Here is a 15,957-nt window from a genome sequence, read left to right on the forward strand (position 1 = left end):
GACTACTAATCCATTGTGCTCTGCATGCATGGTTTTTGAATCCCATACTTGTTGAAGTTACCTTCATCTCCAATGTTGAAACTCTAAATTATCTTTTTCAGCCCAAGCAGTGAGTATTTCCAGCATTTCCTGTTCAAGAAGGCTGCTATCAAACTTTTCTAACATTTCAGTCTGGCAAAAGTAAACCCACTGTTTTCATTTGGCATGCTTGATGCCATCCTACATTGGCTGACATCTTCTTCCTTTTGAGTACTTTGACAACACAGATTTAGAATCTCTCCATTGCACTATCTAAGGAAGGGATATGAGAAAGACAAGTTTGACTTTATAGTATTTTTACAAGGAAAGTACATTGTTAAACATAGAAACTTCTGTAAGAGGCTATGAAAAGAAGGCACTGCTGAGATTCGAACTCAGGATCTCCTGTTTACAAGACAGGCGCTTTAACCAACTAAGCCACAGCACCACTTTGTTTAAGAGTAGGAAAGCACTACTGGTAGAATCGCCCTCACCTCATGTCTTTCAGTGTCCTTGAATGTCTAGAGATAGACGACTTATGCAAATTCTTTCTTTACTGGACTAATTTTTAGGGCTTCAATAGTGACAAAAAATACAATCTTTATTGAATTACTGATATTAAAACCCTAAACTTTGGTTAATCTCTGATAAAGTTTGAGCTTGTCCAACTCTTGACATAATCCACTGTTGTAGATATGATAAGAGCCACTTTGCCAGAAGCTCATACACAATCTTTAGTGAAATTGCACAGACTTGTCAAAATCCTCATTAGATCACATCATCTGGCTACAGACTCTTCCTGTAGACGAGCTGCCGAGTGGTTATGGCGTATGACTACTAATCCATTGTGCTCTGCATGCATGGTTTTTGAATCCCATACTTGTTGAAGTTACCTTCATCTCCAATGTTGAAACTCTAAATTATCTTTTTCAGCCCAAGCAGTGAGTATTTCCAGCATTTCCTGTTCAAGAAGGCTGCTATCAAACTTTTCTAACATTTCAGTCTGGCAAAAGTAAACCCACTGTTTTCATTTGGCATGCTTGATGCCATCCTACATTGGCTGACATCTTCTTCCTTTTGAGTACTTTGACAACACAGATTTAGAATCTCTCCATTGCACTATCTAAGGAAGGGATATGAGAAAGACAAGTTTGACTTTATAGTATTTTTACAAGGAAAGTACATTGTTAAACATAGAAACTTCTGTAAGAGGCTATGAAAAGAAGGCACTGCTGAGATTCGAACTCAGGATCTCCTGTTTACAAGACAGGCGCTTTAACCAACTAAGCCACAGCACCACTTTGTTTAAGAGTAGGAAAGCACTACTGGTAGAATCGCCCTCACCTCATGTCTTTCAGTGTCCTTGAATGTCTAGAGATAGACGACTTATGCAAATTCTTTCTTTACTGGACTAATTTTTAGGGCTTCAATAGTGACAAAAAATACAATCTTTATTGAATTACTGATATTAAAACCCTAAACTTTGGTTAATCTCTGATAAAGTTTGAGCTTGTCCAACTCTTGACATAATCCACTGTTGTAGATATGATAAGAGCCACTTTGCCAGAAGCTCATACACAATCTTTAGTGAAATTGCACAGACTTGTCAAAATCCTCATTAGATCACATCATCTGGCTACAGACTCTTCCTGTAGACGAGCTGCCGAGTGGTTATGGCGTATGACTACTAATCCATTGTGCTCTGCATGCATGGTTTTTGAATCCCATACTTGTTGAAGTTACCTTCATCTCCAATGTTGAAACTCTAAATTATCTTTTTCAGCCCAAGCAGTGAGTATTTCCAGCATTTCCTGTTCAAGAAGGCTGCTATCAAACTTTTCTAACATTTCAGTCTGGCAAAAGTAAACCCACTGTTTTCATTTGGCATGCTTGATGCCATCCTACATTGGCTGACATCTTCTTCCTTTTGAGTACTTTGACAACACAGATTTAGAATCTCTCCATTGCACTATCTAAGGAAGGGATATGAGAAAGACAAGTTTGACTTTATAGTATTTTTACAAGGAAAGTACACTGTTAAACATAGAAACTTCAGTACTGAGGCTATGAAAAGAAGGCACTGCTGAGATTCGAACTCAGGATCTCCTGTTTACGAGACAGGCGCTTTAACCAACTAAGCCACAGCACCACTTTGTTTAAGGGTAGAAAAGCACTACTGGTAGAGTCGCCCTCACCTCATGTCTTTCAGTGTCCTTGAATGTCTAGAGATAGACGACTTATGCAAATTCTTTCTTTACTGGACTAATTTTTAGGGCTTCAATAGTGACAAAAAATACAATCTTTATTGAATTACTGATATTAAAACCCTAAACTTTGGTTAATCTCTGATAAAGTTTGAGCTTGTCCAACTCTTGACATAATCCACTGTTGTAGATATGATAAGAGCCACTTTGCCAGAAGCTCATACACAATCTTTAGTGAAATTGCACAGACTTGTCAAAATCCTCATTAGATCACATCATCTGGCTACAGACTCTTCCTGTAGACGAGCTGCCGAGTGGTTATGGCGTATGACTACTAATCCATTGTGCTCTGCATGCATGGTTTTTGAATCCCATACTTGTTGAAGTTACCTTCATCTCCAATGTTGAAACTCTAAATTATCTTTTTCAGCCCAAGCAGTGAGTATTTCCAGCATTTCCTGTTCAAGAAGGCTGCTATCAAACTTTTCTAACATTTCAGTCTGGCAAAAGTAAACCCACTGTTTTCATTTGGCATGCTTGATGCCATCCTACATTGGCTGACATCTTCTTCCTTTTGAGTACTTTGACAACACAGATTTAGAATCTCTCCATTGCACTATCTAAGGAAGGGATATGAGAAAGACAAGTTTGACTTTATAGTATTTTTACAAGGAAAGTACATTGTTAAACATAGAAACTTCTGTAAGAGGCTATGAAAAGAAGGCACTGCTGAGATTCGAACTCAGGATCTCCTTTTTACAAGACAGGCGCTTTAACCAACTAAGCCACAGCACCACTTTGTTTAAGAGTAGGAAAGCACTACTGGTAGAATCGCCCTCACCTCATGTCTTTCAGTGTCCTTGAATGTCTAGAGATAGACGACTTATGCAAATTCTTTCTTTACTGGACTAATTTTTAGGGCTTCAATAGTGACAAAAAATACAATCTTTATTGAATTACTGATATTAAAACCCTAAACTTTGGTTAATCTCTGATAAAGTTTGAGCTTGTCCAACTCTTGACATAATCCACTGTTGTAGATATGATAAGAGCCACTTTGCCAGAAGCTCATACACAATCTTTAGTGAAATTGCACAGACTTGTCAAAATCCTCATTAGATCACATCATCTGGCTACAGACTCTTCCTGTAGACGAGCTGCCGAGTGGTTATGGCGTATGACTACTAATCCATTGTGCTCTGCATGCATGGTTTTTGAATCCCATACTTGTTGAAGTTACCTTCATCTCCAATGTTGAAACTCTAAATTATCTTTTTCAGCCCAAGCAGTGAGTATTTCCAGCATTTCCTGTTCAAGAAGGCTGCTATCAAACTTTTCTAACATTTCAGTCTGGCAAAAGTAAACCCACTGTTTTCATTTGGCATGCTTGATGCCATCCTACATTGGCTGACATCTTCTTCCTTTTGAGTACTTTGACAACACAGATTTAGAATCTCTCCATTGCACTATCTAAGGAAGGGATATGAGAAAGACAAGTTTGACTTTATAGTATTTTTACAAGGAAAGTACATTGTTAAACATAGAAACTTCTGTAAGAGGCTATGAAAAGAAGGCACTGCTGAGATTCGAACTCAGGATCTCCTGTTTACAAGACAGGCGCTTTAACCAACTAAGCCACAGCACCACTTTGTTTAAGAGTAGGAAAGCACTACTGGTAGAATCGCCCTCACCTCATGTCTTTCAGTGTCCTTGAATGTCTAGAGATAGACGACTTATGCAAATTCTTTCTTTACTGGACTAATTTTTAGGGCTTCAATAGTGACAAAAAATACAATCTTTATTGAATTACTGATATTAAAACCCTAAACTTTGGTTAATCTCTGATAAAGTTTGAGCTTGTCCAACTCTTGACATAATCCACTGTTGTAGATATGATAAGAGCCACTTTGCCAGAAGCTCATACACAATCTTTAGTGAAATTGCACAGACTTGTCAAAATCCTCATTAGATCACATCATCTGGCTACAGACTCTTCCTGTAGACGAGCTGCCGAGTGGTTATGGCGTATGACTACTAATCCATTGTGCTCTGCATGCATGGTTTTTGAATCCCATACTTGTTGAAGTTACCTTCATCTCCAATGTTGAAACTCTAAATTATCTTTTTCAGCCCAAGCAGTGAGTATTTCCAGCATTTCCTGTTCAAGAAGGCTGCTATCAAACTTTTCTAACATTTCAGTCTGGCAAAAGTAAACCCACTGTTTTCATTTGGCATGCTTGATGCCATCCTACATTGGCTGACATCTTCTTCCTTTTGAGTACTTTGACAACACAGATTTAGAATCTCTCCATTGCACTATCTAAGGAAGGGATATGAGAAAGACAAGTTTGACTTTATAGTATTTTTACAAGGAAAGTACATTGTTAAACATAGAAACTTCTGTAAGAGGCTATGAAAAGAAGGCACTGCTGAGATTCGAACTCAGGATCTCCTGTTTACAAGACAGGCGCTTTAACCAACTAAGCCACAGCACCACTTTGTTTAAGAGTAGGAAAGCACTACTGGTAGAATCGCCCTCACCTCATGTCTTTCAGTGTCCTTGAATGTCTAGAGATAGACGACTTATGCAAATTCTTTCTTTACTGGACTAATTTTTAGGGCTTCAATAGTGACAAAAAATACAATCTTTATTGAATTACTGATATTAAAACCCTAAACTTTGGTTAATCTCTGATAAAGTTTGAGCTTGTCCAACTCTTGACATAATCCACTGTTGTAGATATGATAAGAGCCACTTTGCCAGAAGCTCATACACAATCTTTAGTGAAATTGCACAGACTTGTCAAAATCCTCATTAGATCACATCATCTGGCTACAGACTCTTCCTGTAGACGAGCTGCCGAGTGGTTATGGCGTATGACTACTAATCCATTGTGCTCTGCATGCATGGTTTTTGAATCCCATACTTGTTGAAGTTACCTTCATCTCCAATGTTGAAACTCTAAATTATCTTTTTCAGCCCAAGCAGTGAGTATTTCCAGCATTTCCTGTTCAAGAAGGCTGCTATCAAACTTTTCTAACATTTCAGTCTGGCAAAAGTAAACCCACTGTTTTCATTTGGCATGCTTGATGCCATCCTACATTGGCTGACATCTTCTTCCTTTTGAGTACTTTGACAACACAGATTTAGAATCTCTCCATTGCACTATCTAAGGAAGGGATATGAGAAAGACAAGTTTGACTTTATAGTATTTTTACAAGGAAAGTACATTGTTAAACATAGAAACTTCTGTAAGAGGCTATGAAAAGAAGGCACTGCTGAGATTTGAACTCAGGATCTCCTGTTTACAAGACAGGCGCTTTAACCAACTAAGCCACAGCACCACTTTGTTTAAGAGTAGGAAAGCACTACTGGTAGAATCGCCCTCACCTCATGTCTTTCAGTGTCCTTGAATGTCTAGAGATAGACGACTTATGCAAATTCTTTCTTTACTGGACTAATTTTTAGGGCTTCAATAGTGACAAAAAATACAATCTTTATTGAATTACTGATATTAAAACCCTAAACTTTGGTTAATCTCTGATAAAGTTTGAGCTTGTCCAACTCTTGACATAATCCACTGTTGTAGATATGATAAGAGCCACTTTGCCAGAAGCTCATACACAATCTTTAGTGAAATTGCACAGACTTGTCAAAATCCTCATTAGATCACATCATCTGGCTACAGACTCTTCCTGTAGACGAGCTGCCGAGTGGTTATGGCGTATGACTACTAATCCATTGTGCTCTGCATGCATGGTTTTTGAATCCCATACTTGTTGAAGTTACCTTCATCTCCAATGTTGAAACTCTAAATTATCTTTTTCAGCCCAAGCAGTGAGTATTTCCAGCATTTCCTGTTCAAGAAGGCTGCTATCAAACTTTTCTAACATTTCAGTCTGGCAAAAGTAAACCCACTGTTTTCATTTGGCATGCTTGATGCCATCCTACATTGGCTGACATCTTCTTCCTTTTGAGTACTTTGACAACACAGATTTAGAATCTCTCCATTGCACTATCTAAGGAAGGGATATGAGAAAGACAAGTTTGACTTTATAGTATTTTTACAAGGAAAGTACATTGTTAAACATAGAAACTTCTGTAAGAGGCTATGAAAAGAAGGCACTGCTGAGATTTGAACTCAGGATCTCCTGTTTACAAGACAGGCGCTTTAACCAACTAAGCCACAGCACCACTTTGTTTAAGAGTAGGAAAGCACTACTGGTAGAATCGCCCTCACCTCATGTCTTTCAGTGTCCTTGAATGTCTAGAGATAGACGACTTATGCAAATTCTTTCTTTACTGGACTAATTTTTAGGGCTTCAATAGTGACAAAAAATACAATCTTTATTGAATTACTGATATTAAAACCCTAAACTTTGGTTAATCTCTGATAAAGTTTGAGCTTGTCCAACTCTTGACATAATCCACTGTTGTAGATATGATAAGAGCCACTTTGCCAGAAGCTCATACACAATCTTTAGTGAAATTGCACAGACTTGTCAAAATCCTCATTAGATCACATCATCTGGCTACAGACTCTTCCTGTAGACGAGCTGCCGAGTGGTTATGGCGTATGACTACTAATCCATTGTGCTCTGCATGCATGGTTTTTGAATCCCATACTTGTTGAAGTTACCTTCATCTCCAATGTTGAAACTCTAAATTATCTTTTTCAGCCCAAGCAGTGAGTATTTCCAGCATTTCCTGTTCAAGAAGGCTGCTATCAAACTTTTCTAACATTTCAGTCTGGCAAAAGTAAACCCACTGTTTTCATTTGGCATGCTTGATGCCATCCTACATTGGCTGACATCTTCTTCCTTTTGAGTACTTTGACAACACAGATTTAGAATCTCTCCATTGCACTATCTAAGGAAGGGATATGAGAAAGACAAGTTTGACTTTATAGTATTTTTACAAGGAAAGTACATTGTTAAACATAGAAACTTCTGTAAGAGGCTATGAAAAGAAGGCACTGCTGAGATTTGAACTCAGGATCTCCTGTTTACAAGACAGGCGCTTTAACCAACTAAGCCACAGCACCACTTTGTTTAAGAGTAGGAAAGCACTACTGGTAGAATCGCCCTCACCTCATGTCTTTCAGTGTCCTTGAATGTCTAGAGATAGACGACTTATGCAAATTCTTTCTTTACTGGACTAATTTTTAGGGCTTCAATAGTGACAAAAAATACAATCTTTATTGAATTACTGATATTAAAACCCTAAACTTTGGTTAATCTCTGATAAAGTTTGAGCTTGTCCAACTCTTGACATAATCCACTGTTGTAGATATGATAAGAGCCACTTTGCCAGAAGCTCATACACAATCTTTAGTGAAATTGCACAGACTTGTCAAAATCCTCATTAGATCACATCATCTGGCTACAGACTCTTCCTGTAGACGAGCTGCCGAGTGGTTATGGCGTATGACTACTAATCCATTGTGCTCTGCATGCATGGTTTTTGAATCCCATACTTGTTGAAGTTACCTTCATCTCCAATGTTGAAACTCTAAATTATCTTTTTCAGCCCAAGCAGTGAGTATTTCCAGCATTTCCTGTTCAAGAAGGCTGCTATCAAACTTTTCTAACATTTCAGTCTGGCAAAAGTAAACCCACTGTTTTCATTTGGCATGCTTGATGCCATCCTACATTGGCTGACATCTTCTTCCTTTTGAGTACTTTGACAACACAGATTTAGAATCTCTCCATTGCACTATCTAAGGAAGGGATATGAGAAAGACAAGTTTGACTTTATAGTATTTTTACAAGGAAAGTACATTGTTAAACATAGAAACTTCTGTAAGAGGCTATGAAAAGAAGGCACTGCTGAGATTCGAACTCAGGATCTCCTGTTTACAAGACAGGCGCTTTAACCAACTAAGCCACAGCACCACTTTGTTTAAGAGTAGGAAAGCACTACTGGTAGAATCGCCCTCACCTCATGTCTTTCAGTGTCCTTGAATGTCTAGAGATAGACGACTTATGCAAATTCTTTCTTTACTGGACTAATTTTTAGGGCTTCAATAGTGACAAAAAATACAATCTTTATTGAATTACTGATATTAAAACCCTAAACTTTGGTTAATCTCTGATAAAGTTTGAGCTTGTCCAACTCTTGACATAATCCACTGTTGTAGATATGATAAGAGCCACTTTGCCAGAAGCTCATACACAATCTTTAGTGAAATTGCACAGACTTGTCAAAATCCTCATTAGATCACATCATCTGGCTACAGACTCTTCCTGTAGACGAGCTGCCGAGTGGTTATGGCGTATGACTACTAATCCATTGTGCTCTGCATGCATGGTTTTTGAATCCCATACTTGTTGAAGTTACCTTCATCTCCAATGTTGAAACTCTAAATTATCTTTTTCAGCCCAAGCAGTGAGTATTTCCAGCATTTCCTGTTCAAGAAGGCTGCTATCAAACTTTTCTAACATTTCAGTCTGGCAAAAGTAAACCCACTGTTTTCATTTGGCATGCTTGATGCCATCCTACATTGGCTGACATCTTCTTCCTTTTGAGTACTTTGACAACACAGATTTAGAATCTCTCCATTGCACTATCTAAGGAAGGGATATGAGAAAGACAAGTTTGACTTTATAGTATTTTTACAAGGAAAGTACATTGTTAAACATAGAAACTTCTGTAAGAGGCTATGAAAAGAAGGCACTGCTGAGATTCGAACTCAGGATCTCCTGTTTACAAGACAGGCGCTTTAACCAACTAAGCCACAGCACCACTTTGTTTAAGAGTAGGAAAGCACTACTGGTAGAATCGCCCTCACCTCATGTCTTTCAGTGTCCTTGAATGTCTAGAGATAGACGACTTATGCAAATTCTTTCTTTACTGGACTAATTTTTAGGGCTTCAATAGTGACAAAAAATACAATCTTTATTGAATTACTGATATTAAAACCCTAAACTTTGGTTAATCTCTGATAAAGTTTGAGCTTGTCCAACTCTTGACATAATCCACTGTTGTAGATATGATAAGAGCCACTTTGCCAGAAGCTCATACACAATCTTTAGTGAAATTGCACAGACTTGTCAAAATCCTCATTAGATCACATCATCTGGCTACAGACTCTTCCTGTAGACGAGCTGCCGAGTGGTTATGGCGTATGACTACTAATCCATTGTGCTCTGCATGCATGGTTTTTGAATCCCATACTTGTTGAAGTTACCTTCATCTCCAATGTTGAAACTCTAAATTATCTTTTTCAGCCCAAGCAGTGAGTATTTCCAGCATTTCCTGTTCAAGAAGGCTGCTATCAAACTTTTCTAACATTTCAGTCTGGCAAAAGTAAACCCACTGTTTTCATTTGGCATGCTTGATGCCATCCTACATTGGCTGACATCTTCTTCCTTTTGAGTACTTTGACAACACAGATTTAGAATCTCTCCATTGCACTATCTAAGGAAGGGATATGAGAAAGACAAGTTTGACTTTATAGTATTTTTACAAGGAAAGTACATTGTTAAACATAGAAACTTCTGTAAGAGGCTATGAAAAGAAGGCACTGCTGAGATTCGAACTCAGGATCTCCTGTTTACAAGACAGGCGCTTTAACCAACTAAGCCACAGCACCACTTTGTTTAAGAGTAGGAAAGCACTACTGGTAGAATCGCCCTCACCTCATGTCTTTCAGTGTCCTTGAATGTCTAGAGATAGACGACTTATGCAAATTCTTTCTTTACTGGACTAATTTTTAGGGCTTCAATAGTGACAAAAAATACAATCTTTATTGAATTACTGATATTAAAACCCTAAACTTTGGTTAATCTCTGATAAAGTTTGAGCTTGTCCAACTCTTGACATAATCCACTGTTGTAGATATGATAAGAGCCACTTTGCCAGAAGCTCATACACAATCTTTAGTGAAATTGCACAGACTTGTCAAAATCCTCATTAGATCACATCATCTGGCTACAGACTCTTCCTGTAGACGAGCTGCCGAGTGGTTATGGCGTATGACTACTAATCCATTGTGCTCTGCATGCATGGTTTTTGAATCCCATACTTGTTGAAGTTACCTTCATCTCCAATGTTGAAACTCTAAATTATCTTTTTCAGCCCAAGCAGTGAGTATTTCCAGCATTTCCTGTTCAAGAAGGCTGCTATCAAACTTTTCTAACATTTCAGTCTGGCAAAAGTAAACCCACTGTTTTCATTTGGCATGCTTGATGCCATCCTACATTGGCTGACATCTTCTTCCTTTTGAGTACTTTGACAACACAGATTTAGAATCTCTCCATTGCACTATCTAAGGAAGGGATATGAGAAAGACAAGTTTGACTTTATAGTATTTTTACAAGGAAAGTACATTGTTAAACATAGAAACTTCTGTAAGAGGCTATGAAAAGAAGGCACTGCTGAGATTCGAACTCAGGATCTCCTGTTTACAAGACAGGCGCTTTAACCAACTAAGCCACAGCACCACTTTGTTTAAGAGTAGGAAAGCACTACTGGTAGAATCGCCCTCACCTCATGTCTTTCAGTGTCCTTGAATGTCTAGAGATAGACGACTTATGCAAATTCTTTCTTTACTGGACTAATTTTTAGGGCTTCAATAGTGACAAAAAATACAATCTTTATTGAATTACTGATATTAAAACCCTAAACTTTGGTTAATCTCTGATAAAGTTTGAGCTTGTCCAACTCTTGACATAATCCACTGTTGTAGATATGATAAGAGCCACTTTGCCAGAAGCTCATACACAATCTTTAGTGAAATTGCACAGACTTGTCAAAATCCTCATTAGATCACATCATCTGGCTACAGACTCTTCCTGTAGACGAGCTGCCGAGTGGTTATGGCGTATGACTACTAATCCATTGTGCTCTGCATGCATGGTTTTTGAATCCCATACTTGTTGAAGTTACCTTCATCTCCAATGTTGAAACTCTAAATTATCTTTTTCAGCCCAAGCAGTGAGTATTTCCAGCATTTCCTGTTCAAGAAGGCTGCTATCAAACTTTTCTAACATTTCAGTCTGGCAAAAGTAAACCCACTGTTTTCATTTGGCATGCTTGATGCCATCCTACATTGGCTGACATCTTCTTCCTTTTGAGTACTTTGACAACACAGATTTAGAATCTCTCCATTGCACTATCTAAGGAAGGGATATGAGAAAGACAAGTTTGACTTTATAGTATTTTTACAAGGAAAGTACATTGTTAAACATAGAAACTTCTGTAAGAGGCTATGAAAAGAAGGCACTGCTGAGATTCGAACTCAGGATCTCCTGTTTACAAGACAGGCGCTTTAACCAACTAAGCCACAGCACCACTTTGTTTAAGAGTAGGAAAGCACTACTGGTAGAATCGCCCTCACCTCATGTCTTTCAGTGTCCTTGAATGTCTAGAGATAGACGACTTATGCAAATTCTTTCTTTACTGGACTAATTTTTAGGGCTTCAATAGTGACAAAAAATACAATCTTTATTGAATTACTGATATTAAAACCCTAAACTTTGGTTAATCTCTGATAAAGTTTGAGCTTGTCCAACTCTTGACATAATCCACTGTTGTAGATATGATAAGAGCCACTTTGCCAGAAGCTCATACACAATCTTTAGTGAAATTGCACAGACTTGTCAAAATCCTCATTAGATCACATCATCTGGCTACAGACTCTTCCTGTAGACGAGCTGCCGAGTGGTTATGGCGTATGACTACTAATCCATTGTGCTCTGCATGCATGGTTTTTGAATCCCATACTTGTTGAAGTTACCTTCATCTCCAATGTTGAAACTCTAAATTATCTTTTTCAGCCCAAGCAGTGAGTATTTCCAGCATTTCCTGTTCAAGAAGGCTGCTATCAAACTTTTCTAACATTTCAGTCTGGCAAAAGTAAACCCACTGTTTTCATTTGGCATGCTTGATGCCATCCTACATTGGCTGACATCTTCTTCCTTTTGAGTACTTTGACAACACAGATTTAGAATCTCTCCATTGCACTATCTAAGGAAGGGATATGAGAAAGACAAGTTTGACTTTATAGTATTTTTACAAGGAAAGTACACTGTTAAACATAGAAACTTCAGTACTGAGGCTATGAAAAGAAGGCACTGCTGAGATTCGAACTCAGGATCTCCTGTTTACGAGACAGGCGCTTTAACCAACTAAGCCACAGCACCACTTTGTTTAAGGGTAGAAAAGCACTACTGGTAGAGTCGCCCTCACCTCATGTCTTTCAGTGTCCTTGAATGTCTAGAGATAGACGACTTATGCAAATTCTTTCTTTACTGGACTAATTTTTAGGGCTTCAATAGTGACAAAAAATACAATCTTTATTGAATTACTGATATTAAAACCCTAAACTTTGGTTAATCTCTGATAAAGTTTGAGCTTGTCCAACTCTTGACATAATCCACTGTTGTAGATATGATAAGAGCCACTTTGCCAGAAGCTCATACACAATCTTTAGTGAAATTGCACAGACTTGTCAAAATCCTCATTAGATCACATCATCTGGCTACAGACTCTTCCTGTAGACGAGCTGCCGAGTGGTTATGGCGTATGACTACTAATCCATTGTGCTCTGCATGCATGGTTTTTGAATCCCATACTTGTTGAAGTTACCTTCATCTCCAATGTTGAAACTCTAAATTATCTTTTTCAGCCCAAGCAGTGAGTATTTCCAGCATTTCCTGTTCAAGAAGGCTGCTATCAAACTTTTCTAACATTTCAGTCTGGCAAAAGTAAACCCACTGTTTTCATTTGGCATGCTTGATGCCATCCTACATTGGCTGACATCTTCTTCCTTTTGAGTACTTTGACAACACAGATTTAGAATCTCTCCATTGCACTATCTAAGGAAGGGATATGAGAAAGACAAGTTTGACTTTATAGTATTTTTACAAGGAAAGTACATTGTTAAACATAGAAACTTCTGTAAGAGGCTATGAAAAGAAGGCACTGCTGAGATTCGAACTCAGGATCTCCTTTTTACAAGACAGGCGCTTTAACCAACTAAGCCACAGCACCACTTTGTTTAAGAGTAGGAAAGCACTACTGGTAGAATCGCCCTCACCTCATGTCTTTCAGTGTCCTTGAATGTCTAGAGATAGACGACTTATGCAAATTCTTTCTTTACTGGACTAATTTTTAGGGCTTCAATAGTGACAAAAAATACAATCTTTATTGAATTACTGATATTAAAACCCTAAACTTTGGTTAATCTCTGATAAAGTTTGAGCTTGTCCAACTCTTGACATAATCCACTGTTGTAGATATGATAAGAGCCACTTTGCCAGAAGCTCATACACAATCTTTAGTGAAATTGCACAGACTTGTCAAAATCCTCATTAGATCACATCATCTGGCTACAGACTCTTCCTGTAGACGAGCTGCCGAGTGGTTATGGCGTATGACTACTAATCCATTGTGCTCTGCATGCATGGTTTTTGAATCCCATACTTGTTGAAGTTACCTTCATCTCCAATGTTGAAACTCTAAATTATCTTTTTCAGCCCAAGCAGTGAGTATTTCCAGCATTTCCTGTTCAAGAAGGCTGCTATCAAACTTTTCTAACATTTCAGTCTGGCAAAAGTAAACCCACTGTTTTCATTTGGCATGCTTGATGCCATCCTACATTGGCTGACATCTTCTTCCTTTTGAGTACTTTGACAACACAGATTTAGAATCTCTCCATTGCACTATCTAAGGAAGGGATATGAGAAAGACAAGTTTGACTTTATAGTATTTTTACAAGGAAAGTACATTGTTAAACATAGAAACTTCTGTAAGAGGCTATGAAAAGAAGGCACTGCTGAGATTCGAACTCAGGATCTCCTGTTTACAAGACAGGCGCTTTAACCAACTAAGCCACAGCACCACTTTGTTTAAGAGTAGGAAAGCACTACTGGTAGAATCGCCCTCACCTCATGTCTTTCAGTGTCCTTGAATGTCTAGAGATAGACGACTTATGCAAATTCTTTCTTTACTGGACTAATTTTTAGGGCTTCAATAGTGACAAAAAATACAATCTTTATTGAATTACTGATATTAAAACCCTAAACTTTGGTTAATCTCTGATAAAGTTTGAGCTTGTCCAACTCTTGACATAATCCACTGTTGTAGATATGATAAGAGCCACTTTGCCAGAAGCTCATACACAATCTTTAGTGAAATTGCACAGACTTGTCAAAATCCTCATTAGATCACATCATCTGGCTACAGACTCTTCCTGTAGACGAGCTGCCGAGTGGTTATGGCGTATGACTACTAATCCATTGTGCTCTGCATGCATGGTTTTTGAATCCCATACTTGTTGAAGTTACCTTCATCTCCAATGTTGAAACTCTAAATTATCTTTTTCAGCCCAAGCAGTGAGTATTTCCAGCATTTCCTGTTCAAGAAGGCTGCTATCAAACTTTTCTAACATTTCAGTCTGGCAAAAGTAAACCCACTGTTTTCATTTGGCATGCTTGATGCCATCCTACATTGGCTGACATCTTCTTCCTTTTGAGTACTTTGACAACACAGATTTAGAATCTCTCCATTGCACTATCTAAGGAAGGGATATGAGAAAGACAAGTTTGACTTTATAGTATTTTTACAAGGAAAGTACATTGTTAAACATAGAAACTTCTGTAAGAGGCTATGAAAAGAAGGCACTGCTGAGATTCGAACTCAGGATCTCCTGTTTACAAGACAGGCGCTTTAACCAACTAAGCCACAGCACCACTTTGTTTAAGAGTAGGAAAGCACTACTGGTAGAATCGCCCTCACCTCATGTCTTTCAGTGTCCTTGAATGTCTAGAGATAGACGACTTATGCAAATTCTTTCTTTACTGGACTAATTTTTAGGGCTTCAATAGTGACAAAAAATACAATCTTTATTGAATTACTGATATTAAAACCCTAAACTTTGGTTAATCTCTGATAAAGTTTGAGCTTGTCCAACTCTTGACATAATCCACTGTTGTAGATATGATAAGAGCCACTTTGCCAGAAGCTCATACACAATCTTTAGTGAAATTGCACAGACTTGTCAAAATCCTCATTAGATCACATCATCTGGCTACAGACTCTTCCTGTAGACGAGCTGCCGAGTGGTTATGGCGTATGACTACTAATCCATTGTGCTCTGCATGCATGGTTTTTGAATCCCATACTTGTTGAAGTTACCTTCATCTCCAATGTTGAAACTCTAAATTATCTTTTTCAGCCCAAGCAGTGAGTATTTCCAGCATTTCCTGTTCAAGAAGGCTGCTATCAAACTTTTCTAACATTTCAGTCTGGCAAAAGTAAACCCACTGTTTTCATTTGGCATGCTTGATGCCATCCTACATTGGCTGACATCTTCTTCCTTTTGAGTACTTTGACAACACAGATTTAGAATCTCTCCATTGCACTATCTAAGGAAGGGATATGAGAAAGACAAGTTTGACTTTATAGTATTTTTACAAGGAAAGTACATTGTTAAACATAGAAACTTCTGTAAGAGGCTATGAAAAGAAGGCACTGCTGAGATTCGAACTCAGGATCTCCTGTTTACAAGACAGGCGCTTTAACCAACTAAGCCACAGCACCACTTTGTTTAAGAGTAGGAAAGCACTACTGGTAGAATCGCCCTCACCTCATGTCTTTCAGTGTCCTTGAATGTCTAGAGATAGACGACTTATGCAAATTCTTTCTTTACTGGACTAATTTTTAGGGCTTCAATAGTGACAAAAAATACAATCTTTATTGAATTACTGATATTAAAACCCTAAACTTTGG

The 15,957-nt window shown here is 38.1% G+C and overlaps 14 non-coding genes across 14 annotated transcripts; all 14 read right to left on the reverse strand.

The window, feature by feature from the left end:
* Positions 1-392: 392 nt before the first annotated feature.
* TRNAT-UGU (transfer RNA threonine (anticodon UGU)) lies at positions 393-466 on the reverse strand. The gene has a single exon. It is a non-coding gene; the product is annotated as a tRNA-Thr (tRNA).
* Positions 467-1,242: 776 nt separating this feature from the next.
* Positions 1,243-1,316, reverse strand: TRNAT-UGU (transfer RNA threonine (anticodon UGU)). The gene has a single exon. It is a non-coding gene; the product is annotated as a tRNA-Thr (tRNA).
* A 777-nt stretch (positions 1,317-2,093) lies between these two features.
* On the reverse strand, positions 2,094-2,167 carry TRNAT-CGU (transfer RNA threonine (anticodon CGU)). Its single transcript has one exon. It is a non-coding gene; the product is annotated as a tRNA-Thr (tRNA).
* A 1,626-nt stretch (positions 2,168-3,793) lies between these two features.
* Positions 3,794-3,867, reverse strand: TRNAT-UGU (transfer RNA threonine (anticodon UGU)). The gene has a single exon. It is a non-coding gene; the product is annotated as a tRNA-Thr (tRNA).
* A 776-nt stretch (positions 3,868-4,643) lies between these two features.
* Positions 4,644-4,717, reverse strand: TRNAT-UGU (transfer RNA threonine (anticodon UGU)). The gene has a single exon. It is a non-coding gene; the product is annotated as a tRNA-Thr (tRNA).
* A 3,326-nt stretch (positions 4,718-8,043) lies between these two features.
* On the reverse strand, positions 8,044-8,117 carry TRNAT-UGU (transfer RNA threonine (anticodon UGU)). The gene has a single exon. It is a non-coding gene; the product is annotated as a tRNA-Thr (tRNA).
* Positions 8,118-8,893: 776 nt separating this feature from the next.
* On the reverse strand, positions 8,894-8,967 carry TRNAT-UGU (transfer RNA threonine (anticodon UGU)). The gene has a single exon. It is a non-coding gene; the product is annotated as a tRNA-Thr (tRNA).
* A 776-nt stretch (positions 8,968-9,743) lies between these two features.
* Positions 9,744-9,817, reverse strand: TRNAT-UGU (transfer RNA threonine (anticodon UGU)). The gene has a single exon. It is a non-coding gene; the product is annotated as a tRNA-Thr (tRNA).
* Positions 9,818-10,593: 776 nt separating this feature from the next.
* Positions 10,594-10,667, reverse strand: TRNAT-UGU (transfer RNA threonine (anticodon UGU)). Its single transcript has one exon. It is a non-coding gene; the product is annotated as a tRNA-Thr (tRNA).
* A 776-nt stretch (positions 10,668-11,443) lies between these two features.
* TRNAT-UGU (transfer RNA threonine (anticodon UGU)) lies at positions 11,444-11,517 on the reverse strand. The gene has a single exon. It is a non-coding gene; the product is annotated as a tRNA-Thr (tRNA).
* A 777-nt stretch (positions 11,518-12,294) lies between these two features.
* TRNAT-CGU (transfer RNA threonine (anticodon CGU)) lies at positions 12,295-12,368 on the reverse strand. The gene has a single exon. It is a non-coding gene; the product is annotated as a tRNA-Thr (tRNA).
* Positions 12,369-13,994: 1,626 nt separating this feature from the next.
* On the reverse strand, positions 13,995-14,068 carry TRNAT-UGU (transfer RNA threonine (anticodon UGU)). The gene has a single exon. It is a non-coding gene; the product is annotated as a tRNA-Thr (tRNA).
* A 776-nt stretch (positions 14,069-14,844) lies between these two features.
* TRNAT-UGU (transfer RNA threonine (anticodon UGU)) lies at positions 14,845-14,918 on the reverse strand. The gene has a single exon. It is a non-coding gene; the product is annotated as a tRNA-Thr (tRNA).
* A 776-nt stretch (positions 14,919-15,694) lies between these two features.
* On the reverse strand, positions 15,695-15,768 carry TRNAT-UGU (transfer RNA threonine (anticodon UGU)). Its single transcript has one exon. It is a non-coding gene; the product is annotated as a tRNA-Thr (tRNA).
* Between the last annotated feature and the right edge of the window lie 189 nt (positions 15,769-15,957).

The sequence above is a fragment of the Anomaloglossus baeobatrachus genome, chromosome 7 (assembly GCF_048569485.1).
Source record: "Anomaloglossus baeobatrachus isolate aAnoBae1 chromosome 7, aAnoBae1.hap1, whole genome shotgun sequence".
NCBI classification, from domain to species: domain Eukaryota; kingdom Metazoa; phylum Chordata; class Amphibia; order Anura; family Aromobatidae; genus Anomaloglossus; species Anomaloglossus baeobatrachus.